Source organism: Zea mays, chromosome 2, assembly GCF_902167145.1.
Source record: "Zea mays cultivar B73 chromosome 2, Zm-B73-REFERENCE-NAM-5.0, whole genome shotgun sequence".
In the NCBI taxonomy this organism is placed as follows: Eukaryota; Viridiplantae; Streptophyta; class Magnoliopsida; order Poales; family Poaceae; genus Zea; species Zea mays.
In genome coordinates, this window is record NC_050097.1 from 47,516,864 (window position 1) to 47,527,910 (window position 11,047).

The following is an 11,047-nucleotide window of genomic DNA, read 5'->3' on the forward strand; positions in this document are numbered from 1 at the left end:
GTGGCATCTACCGTGGCAGTCACTCCGACGAGCCACGGAGAGTCACAAGGGTTCACGGCGATGCGGTGGAGGTGCCCAAGTACATGGCACAAGGCCGGAAGGCGGCTGTCGCCGATGAACTTATCTGCCACAGCCGCAAAGCACGGGGGGTACGGCGGTGAGTCACCGGAGTTATCTCCAGGCGCATGGCTTTTACCTGGCGGCCTTATCGGGTCATCGGCGACGTGAATCACAACAGCGGTGGCGCGAATCGTGGCGAAGATCGGTCGTCGGCGGTGAAGCTGCTACGCTGGCGGTCTGATCCCCTTTGATCTACTGTACCATCGTGAGCTGCCATCAGTGCACCTGACAGTGCGACTTCAGGGCAATTTTTCTCTCAGATTTCTATAGCAACTCATACCAAGTTCTGTAGAAAAGTTGGAGAGCTACAAATCAGCTACATCTTTGTCATAGCAACTATGGGCAGATTCTGGCTTGATCATACCTGAATTCATGCTCAAAGTTTCTGTGGTTGCACTGTCTGTCTGAAATTCAGACCTTATCAGACTGACAGCCCGACTTTAGGCTTAATTATCTCCCATATCTTCTCAACAACTATGCTTACACTCTTAAGCAAAGTTTCTCTCCTTTGTTTGGTCTACAAGTTTGATGTGGTGACCTAGGGCAAATTCTTACTGATTTGAAAGTTAATAAGCTCCAAAGTTGAGCTTATAACACTGAAATTCAGACTTAGCATAGAACTCAAATGAGGTCCATTTTGCAGTTAAGTCCAAAATCCAATATTTGGCTTACAAGTCCACACATTTGTGAACCAAATGACTTTATATGCCTTAACATTGTAGTTTTTACACTTTAGTCCAAATGTGCACTATTTTTGCACATAGGCCCCTAGGGTTTGAATTTAGGGTTTTCCAGGGTTTCAATTAAGGTTTCTGGTATCTCAGGGGTATAAATGTAATGTAGATTCCTCTTTGGTGACATTTTATGCTCATTCCACTTAAACTTTAGGGTTTTCTCAATTTGGGTCATGTTTTGCCCCTCTAATCCCTATTTAGGGCTAAGTATCCTATTCCAGGGTCTTATTTGCAAAACACCAAAACAATACAACTTGTTTGAAACTTTTACCTAGTGAATGCACTCTAGGTGTATCAAACATATGCAATGCCAATGCTCATGATGTTATGTTCAGATTTTAGTTACAGTAACACCAGGGGTGTTACACCACTCCTCGGCGCGTTGGCTGGCGAGACTTCCCTCCGCCCGCGCCACTTTGGCCTCCGCCTGCGCAGCCTGCGCCTCGGCGATGGCCTGGTTTGCCTCCCTCCTTTCCTCCACCAGCTGGCGCCGGAGGTCCGTCTTCTCAGCCTCCAAGGCGGCCACCTTCTCCGCCAGCCTGCGGTTTTTGCTCTCCGCAGCTGACTTCTCCCGGACAGCATCCGCGTGCTGCACCCAAAGTCTATCGACTTCGACAGCCACATCTGTAGTAAGGGCACCCGACGCCATGCGGTCGGCGAAGTCGGCCGCCTGACAGAAACACATGAGACCACAATCCCCATGGAAACAGCAAACACTGAAGTCCAGCTCAACTTACCTCACTTAGCTGCTGCGACAGCTGCTGCGACGCCTCCCTCAGCCGGCGGGACATGGAGCCCGCCACGTCCTTGACGGCAGCGGCCGACGGAATCTCGCTGCTCGCGCAGAAAGCGCCACCCTTCACCCCAACCACCGCAGTTGACGCCGTGGTTACCACCGCAGGCGGGGCAACAACCAATTGCCCCTCGCCTGACCCTGCAACGTATCACCGGTCAGACGACCTCGAAAAAAAACTTACTTACCAACAAAATAGTCGTCCACGCAAATTTCGTGCCGAAGTCGGCAACACGCTTCCCCAGTGAAGGCAGCTCCCGCGCCTTCGCAGCTTCGCCCAGGGCAGGCTTGGTTCCGCCAGTGCTGACTGCCTTCGCGCTCTCCAACACCTTGCTGGATCCGGGCGCGGCCGGTTTCGCAGCCGGCGCCGGCTGGCTACCGCCGGGGGCAGCAGCCTTCGCGCTCCACCATGCTCTCTTCGCCTCACGCCTAGGATCGGGAGCCTGATAACCGCCCGGCGCTTCTGCGCAGCATCCTGACGATCCTTGTTCATCACTGCTGACACAACAGCAGCAATATTTCGCCCATAAGGGAAAATCCTCAAGCCACGAGCTATACGAGATGTAGACATGTCTTCGCCCTCCGCCCAGGGGATCGGAAGATTCTTTGGCCATCGACCCCCGGTAACCTCCAGCATTCGCGCCGAAGACTCCCGGAGCTCGGGCGAAGACATCCTTCCCCCGGGGGCCGCACATGTCCCCATCAACTCCACAACAAAATTATCAGACACCCCCTTTCCCCCCACTATAGTACCTAATTTTCTCTTCTTAGTGGTCGGGGCAGCCTCTTGTGAAGGCCCTTCCTCGGTACCGCCCATCGGTTTCTTCCCACGACGGTCGACGGCGTCTTCCCCAGGATAACCACCGTACGACAAGCGGTTCAATTTGAAGACCCGATTCAACCTGTCATTGGACCCACGGATATCCCAGCTCCGCAGACCCTCTGTCTTCAACACATAGCGCCCCACGATCCTCGCCGCACCGTCTTCCGCTTCACACATGAATGCGGCGGGACCTCGGCCATGCAAATCCAGCGCGAAGGCAGGACTTCGCACCAACATCCCGCCCCGGGAGGGAATCTCGCGAGGGCATACTTCGCCCAGCACCCAGCCATGCGCCAAGGGCCATACCCCATACCCGACAAACTCCTCAACAAGGTCGCACCCGCTACTCATGCGGACAGCGCACCGAAGGGCTCCTTCGTCTTCATCATCCTTCGCTACCTCAAACTGCGGGTACGCTACATAATAATGTGAGCACATGACGGCCACGGGGAGCCCTGGGTGGTCTTTGACTGTGCCTTCGGAAACCTAAAACCAGAATTCCCACCAGTTGCCCCATTTATTGCGGGTGCAGGGAACCAACTCCATGACTTCCATCGAAGTCTTGCCAGTCTTCGGCGTAAATGTGCAAGATCCAAATTGTGCAATCTCATGTCCAATTTTCCTCTTTTGCCAATGCAGACAATAATGTTTTGCAAAGACTTCCACAGAGGGCTGCCCGCCATACGAAGTTGTCGCCCAGACATACTTTGCCAGGGCCACCATGGCATTCGGTGTCAGCTGGTGGACTTGGACCTCGAATCTACGCAGGACCTCCGCCACGAATCGATGCGCAGGCAGACGAAGGCCAGCGGCGAAAAAGGCCTCAAAGACGACCAACTCGCCTTCTGGCTCGGGGACCTCCTCCGCCCCCGAGACATGCCCCACTCCGCCGCCGAAATATCCAAACTGTTGCATGTCTTGCACACGGACCGAGGACATCCGCGACACGCCGAATTCCATTGTATCACCAGGATGCAACTCCTCCACCGCCACGTTGCTCAGTGTGTCCTCGGACGATGCGCCGGCCGGCGGTGTATCGGCAGTAGAAGAGGAAGAGGACGACATGGCTACGTACCGTCGGTGGTGGTGGGCGGTCTGCTTCACGCGGGCCAGATCTCCGACGAGCAGGAGCAAGGAGGGCAGGTGAAAGGGAATTAGGCTTACACCTATTTCCTAAATGATTTTGGTGGTTGAATTGCCCAACACAAATAATTGGACTAACTAGTTTGCTCTAGTGTACAAGTTATACAGGTGCCAAAGGTTCACACTTAGCCAATAAAAAGACCAAGTATGGGGTTCAACAAAGAGAGCAAGGGATAACCGAAGGCACCTCTGGTCTGGCGCACCGGACTGTCCGGTGCACCAGAGGACTCCAAGTCAAACTCATCACCTTCGGGAAAATCCAGAGGCGCTCCCCTATAATTCACCGGACTGTCCGGTGTACACCGGACAGTGTCCGGTGCCTCAGGGAAGAGCGGCTCTGGAACTCGCCAGCTTCGGGAATTTGCTCCGCTATAATTCACCGGACATGTCCGGTGAGCCAGCGGAGCAACGGCTACTTCGCGCCAACGGTCACCTGCAGGCGCATTTAATGCGCGCCAGAAGCGCGCAGAAGTCAGGCACGCGGGAGACGGTGCACCAGACAATCTACAGAACATGTCCGGTGTACATCGGACAGCCAGGCGGGCCCAGAAGTCAGAAGCTCCAACGGTCAAATCCCAACGGCCTGGTGACGTGGCTGGCGCATCGGACATGTCCGGTGTGCACCGGACTGTCCGGTGCACCATACGACAGTCAGCCTTCACCAAACGGCTAGTTTGGTGGTTGGGGCTATAAATACCCCCAACCACCCCATATTCAAGTCATCCAAGTTTTCACACTTCCAACCACTTACAAGAGCTAGGCATTCAATACAAGACACACCCAAGTGATCAAATCCTCTCCCAATTCCACAAAAGCATTAGTGACTAGTGAGAGTGATTTGTCGTGTTCTTTTGAGCTCTTGCGCTTGGATTGCTTTCTTCTTTCTCATTCTTTCTTGAGATCAATACTCAATTGTAACCGAGGCAAGAGACACCAATTGTGTGGTGGTCCTTGCGGGGAAGTTTTGTTCCCGGTTGATTTGAGAAGAGAAAGCTCACTCAGTCTGAGGGACCGTTTGAGAGAGGGAAAGGGTTGAAAAAGACCCGGCCTTTGTGGCCTCCTCAACGGGGAGTAGGTTTGCGAGAACCGAACCTCGGTAAAACAAATCCGCGTGTCACACTCTTTATTTACTTGCAATTTGTTTTGAACCCTCTCTCGCGGACTCGATTATATTTCTAACGCTAACCCAACTTGTAGTTGTGATTAACTTTGTAAATTTCAGTTTCGCCCTATTCACCCCCCCCCTATAGGCGACTTTCAATTGGTATCAGAACCCGGTGCTTCATTAGAGCCTAACCGCTCGAAGTGATGTCGGGAGATCACGCCAAGAAGGAGATGGAGACCGGCGAAAAGCCCACTACAAGCAATGAGCCCTATCGGGAGAGTCCCGCAACAAGGAGAAGAGGAAGGAAAAGAAGAAGGAAAAGAAGACTTCTTCCCACAAGTCGCATCGGAGTGGCGACAAAATAAAGAGGATGAGGAAGGTGGTCTACTACGAGACCGACACTTCATCACCTTCTACCTCCGGCTCCGACGCGCCCTCCATAACTTCTAAGCGCCATGAGCACAAGAAGTTTAGTAAGATCCCCTTACATTATCCTCGTACTTCTAGACATACTCCATTACTTTCCGTTCCACTAGGCAAACCGCCAACCTTTGACGGTGAAGATTATACTAGGTGGAGTGATTTAATGAAATTTCATCTAACCTCACTCCACAAAAGTATATGGAATGTTGTTGAGTTTGGAGCACAGGTACCATCCGTAGGGGATGAGGATTATGATGAGGACGAGGTGGCCCAAATCGAGCACTTCAACTCCCAAGCCACAACCATACTCCTCGCCTCTCTAAGTAGGGAGGAGTACAACAAGGTGCAAGGACTAAAAAGCGCCAAGGAAGTTTGGGACGTGCTCAAGACGGCGCACGAGGGTGATGAACTCACCAAGATCACCAAGCGGGAAACGATCGAGGGGGAGCTCGGTCGCTTCCGTCTTCGCCAAGGGGAGGAGCCACAAGATATGTACAACCGGCTCAAGACCTTGGTGAATCAAGTGCGCAACCTCGGGAGCAAGAAATGGGATGACCACGAGGTGGTTAAGGTTATTTTAAGATCTCTTATTTTCCTTAACCCTACTCAAGTACACTTAATTCGTGGTAATCCAAGATATACACTAATGACTCCCGAGGAAGTAATCGGGAATTTTGTGAGCTTTGAATTTATGATCAAGGGCTCACGGAAGATCAACGAGCTTGACGGTCCCTCCACGGCCGAAGCTCAACCGGTTGCATTCAATGCGACGGAGGAGAAGAAGAAGGAGGAGTCTACACCAAGTAGACAACCAATCGACGCCTCCAAGCTCGACAATGAGGAAATGGCGCTCGTCATCAAGAGCTTCCGCCAAATCCTCAAACAAAGGAGGGGGAAGGACTACAAACCTCGCTCCAAGAAAGTGTGTTACAAATGTGGTAAGCCCGGTCATTTTATTGCAAAATGTCCTATATCTAGTGACAGTGACAGGGGCGACGACAAGAAGGGGAGAAGAAAGGAGAAGAAGAGGTACTACAGGAAGAAGGGCGGCGATGCCCATGTTTGTCGCGAGTGGGACTCCGACGAAAGCTCTAGCGACTCCTCCGACGACGAGGACGCCGCCAACATCGCCGTCACCAAGGGACTCCTCTTCCCCAACGTCGTCCACAAGTGCCTCATGGCAAAGGACGGCAAAAAGAAGAAGGTTAAATCTAAATCCTCCACTAGATATGAATACTCTAGTGATGAAAATGCTAGTGATGAGGAAGATAACTTGCGCACTCTTTTTGCCAACTTAAACATGCAACAAAAGGATAAGTTAAATGAATTAATTAGTGCCATCCATGAGAAGGATGACCTCTTGGACACCCAAGAGGACTTCCTAATCAAGGAAAACAAAAGGCATGTTAAGGTTAAAAATGCTTATGCTCTAGAAGTTGAAAAATGTGAGAAATTATCTAGTGAGCTAAGCACTTGCCATGAGACTATAGACAACCTTAGAAATGAGAATTCTAATTTGTTAGCTAAGGTTGATTCAAATGTTTGTAATGCTTCAATTCCCAATCTTAGAAATGATAATGATGATTTAATTGCTAAGATTGAAGAATTAAACATGTCTCTTGCTAGCCTTAGGATTGAAAATGAAAAATTGCTTGCTAAGGCTAAAGATTTTGATGTTTGCAATGATACTATTTCCGATCTTAGGGATAAAAATGATATACTGCGTTCTAAGATTGTTGAACTAAAATCTTGCAAACCATCTACATCAACCGTTGAGCACACTACTATTTGCACTAGATGTAGAGATGTTAACATTGATGATATACATGATCACATGGCTTTAATTAAACAACAAAATGATCATATAGCAAAATTAGATGCTAAAATTGCTGAGCATAACTTAGAAAATGAAAAATTTAAATTTGCTAGAAGTATGCTCTATAATGGGAGACGCCCTGGCATCAAGGATGGCATTGGCTTCCAACAGGGAGGCAATGTTAAACTTAGTGCCCCTCCTAAGAAATTATCCAACTTTGTTAAGGGCAAGGCTCCCATGCCTCAGGATAACGAGGGTTACATTTTATACCCTGCCGGTTATCCTGAGGACAAAATTAGGAGAATTCATTCTAGGAAGTCTCACTCTGGCTCTAACCATGCTTTCATGTATAAGGGTGAGACATCTAGCTCTAGGCAATCAACCCGTGCTAAGTTGCCTAAAAAGAAAATTCATAATGCATCAAATGACCATGACATCTCATTCAAAACTTTTGATGCATCATATGTGTTAACTAACAAATCCGGCAAGGTAGTTGCCAAATATGTTGGGGGCAAGCACAAGGGGTCAAAGACTTGTGTTTGGGTACCCAAAGTTCTTGTTTCTAATGCCAAAGGACCCAAAACCATTTGGGTACCTAAAGTCAAGAACTAAACTTGTTTTGTAGGTTTATGCATCCGGGGGCTCAAGTTGGATTATCGACAGCGGGTGCACAAACCACATGACAGGGGAGAAGAAGATGTTCTCCTCCTATGAGAAAAATCAAGATCCCCAACGAGCTATCACATTCGGGGATGGAAATCAAGGTTTGGTCAAAGGATTGGGTAAAATTGCTATATCACATGATCATTCTATTTCCAATGTTTTTCTTGTAGATTCATTAGATTACAATTTGCTTTCTGTATCTCAATTATGCAAAATGGGCTACAACTGTTTATTCACTGATATAGGTGTCACTGTCTTTAGAAGAAGTGATGATTCAATAGCATTTAAGGGTGTGTTAGAGGGTCAGCTATACCTAGTAGATTTTGATAAAGCTGAACTCGACACATGCTTAATTGCTAAGACTAACATGGGTTGGCTCTGGCACCGCCGACTAGCCCATGTTGGAATGAAGAATCTTCACAAGCTTCTAAAGGGAGAGCACATTTTAGGATTAACAAATGTTCATTTTGAGAAAGACAGGGTTTGTAGCGCATGCCAAGCAGGAAAGCAAGTTGGTGCCCATCATCCACACAAGAACATCATGACGACCGACAGGCCACTTGAGCTCCTACACATAGATCTATTCGACCCGATCGCTTACATAAGCATCGGCGGGAGTAAGTACTGTCTAGTTATTGTGGATGATTATTCTCGCTTCACTTGGGTGTTCTTTTTGCAGGAAAAATCTCATACCCAAGAGACTTTAAAAGGATTCTTGAGACGGGCTCAAAATGAGTTCGGCTTGAGGATCAAAAAGATTAGAAGCGACAACGGAACGGAGTTCAAGAACTCTCAAATTGAAGGCTTCCTTGAGGAGGAGGGCATCAAGCATGAGTTCTCTTCTCCCTACACCCCACAACAAAATGGTGTAGTGGAGAGGAAGAATAGAACTCTTTTGGACATGGCAAGAACCATGCTTGATGAGTACAAGACTTCAGATCGGTTTTGGGTCGAGGCGGTCAACACCGTCTGCTACGCCATCAACCGGTTATATGTACACCGAATCCTCAAGAAGACATCTTATGAACTCCTAACTGGTAAAAAGCCCAATATTTCATATTTTAGAGTCTTTGGTAGCAAATGCTTTATTCTTGTTAAAAGAGGTAGAAAATCTAAATTTGTTCCTAAGACTGTAGAAGGCTTTTTACTAGGATATGACTCAAACACAAGGGCATATAGAGTCTTTAACAAGTCCACTGGACAAGTTGAAGTTTCTTGTGACGTTGTGTTTGATGAGACTAACGGCTCTCAAGTAGAGCAAGTTGATCTTGATGAGATAGGTGATGAAGAGGCTCCATGCATCGCGCTAAGGAACATGTCCATTGGGGATGTGTGTCCTAAGGAATCCGAAGAGCCTCCAAATGCACAAGATCAACCATCCTCCTCCACGCAAGCATCTCCACCGACTCAAAACGAGGATGAAGCTCAAGTTGATGAAATAGAAGATCAAGCAAATGAGCCACCTCAAGATGACGTCAATGATCAAGGGGGAGATGCAAATGACCAAGACAAGGAGGATGAAGAACAAAGGCCGCCACACCCAAGAGTCCACCAAGCAATCCAACGAGATCACCCCGTCGACACCATCCTCGGCGACATTCATAAGGGGGTAACTACTAGATCTTGTGTTGCACATTTTTGTGAGCATTACTCTTTTGTTTCCTCTATTGAGCCACATAGGGTAGAGGAAGCACTACAAGATTCGGATTGGGTGGTGGCGATGCAAGAGGAGCTCAACAACTTCACTAGGAATGAGGTATGGCATTTAGTTCCACGTCCTAATCAAAATGTTGTAGGAACCAAATGGGTCTTCCGCAACAAGCAAGATGAGCATGGTGTGGTGACAAGGAACAAAGCTCGACTTGTGGCCAAGGGATACTCCCAAGTCGAAGGTTTGGATTTCGGTGAAACCTATGCACCCGTAGCTAGGCTTGAGTCAATTCGAATATTATTAGCCTATGCTACTTACCATGGCTTCAAGCTTTACCAAATGGACGTGAAGAGTGCCTTCCTCAATGGACCAATCAAGGAAGAGGTCTATGTTGAGCAACCTCCCGGCTTTGAAGATAGTGAGTACCCTAACCATGTGTATAAACTCTCTAAGGCGCTTTATGGGCTTAAGCAAGCCCCACGAGCATGGTATGAATGCCTTAGGGATTTCCTTATCACTAATGGATTCAAAGTCGGAAAGGCCGATCCTACACTCTTCACTAAAACTCTTGAAAATGACTTGTTTGTATGCCAAATTTATGTTGATGATATTATATTTGGGTCTACTAACGAGTCTACATGTGAAGAATTTAGTAGGATCATGACACAAAAATTCGAGATGTCTATGATGGGGGAGTTGAAGTATTTCTTAGGATTTCAAGTAAAGCAACTCCAAGAGGGCACCTTCCTAAGCCAAACGAAGTATACTCAAGATATTCTAAGCAAGTTTGGAATGAAGGATGCCAAACCCATCAAGACACCCATGGGAACTAATGGGCATCTTGACCTCGACGAAGGAGGTAAATCTGTCGATCAAAAGGTATACTGGTCGATGATAGGTTCTTTACTCTACTTATGTGCATCTCGACCGGATATTATGCTTTCCGTATGCATGTGTGCAAGATTCCAAGCCGACCCTAAGGAAGCTCACCTTACGGTCGTAAAACGAATCTTGAGATATTTAGTTTATACTCCTAAGTTTGGGCTTTGGTATCCTAGGGGATCCACTTTTGATTTAATTGGTTATTCGGATGCCGATTGGGCGGGGTGTAAAATCAATAGAAAGAGCACATCAGGGACTTGCCAGTTCTTGGGAAGATCCTTGGTGTCTTGGACTTCAAAGAAGCAAAATTCCGTAGCTCTTTCTACCGCCGAAGCCGAGTATATTGCCACAGGCCATTGTTGTGCGCAACTACTTTGGATGAGGCAAACCCTTAGGGACTACGGTTACAAACTAACCAAAGTCCCTCTTCTATGTGATAATGAGAGTGCAATCCGCATGGCGGATAATCCCGTTGAGCATAGCCGCACTAAACACATAGCCATTCGGTATCACTTTTTTTAAGGGATCACCAACAAAAGGGAGATATCGAGATTTCTTACATTAATACTAAAGATCAATTAGCCGATATCTTTACCAAGCCACTTGATGAACAAACTTTTAACAAACTTAGGCATGAGCTAAATATTCTTGATTCTAGGAACTTCTTTTGTTGATTTGCACACATAGCTCCTTTATATACCTTTGATCATGTCTCTTTCATATGCTATGACTAATGTGTTTTCAAGTCTATTTCAATCCAAGTCATAGGGGTATTGAAAGGGAATTGGAGTCTTCAGCGAAGACAAAGGCTTCCACTCCGTAACTCATCCTTCGCCATCACTCCGAGCAACTCTCCATCTTTGGAGGAGAGATTACTCTTCTACTTTGGTATAA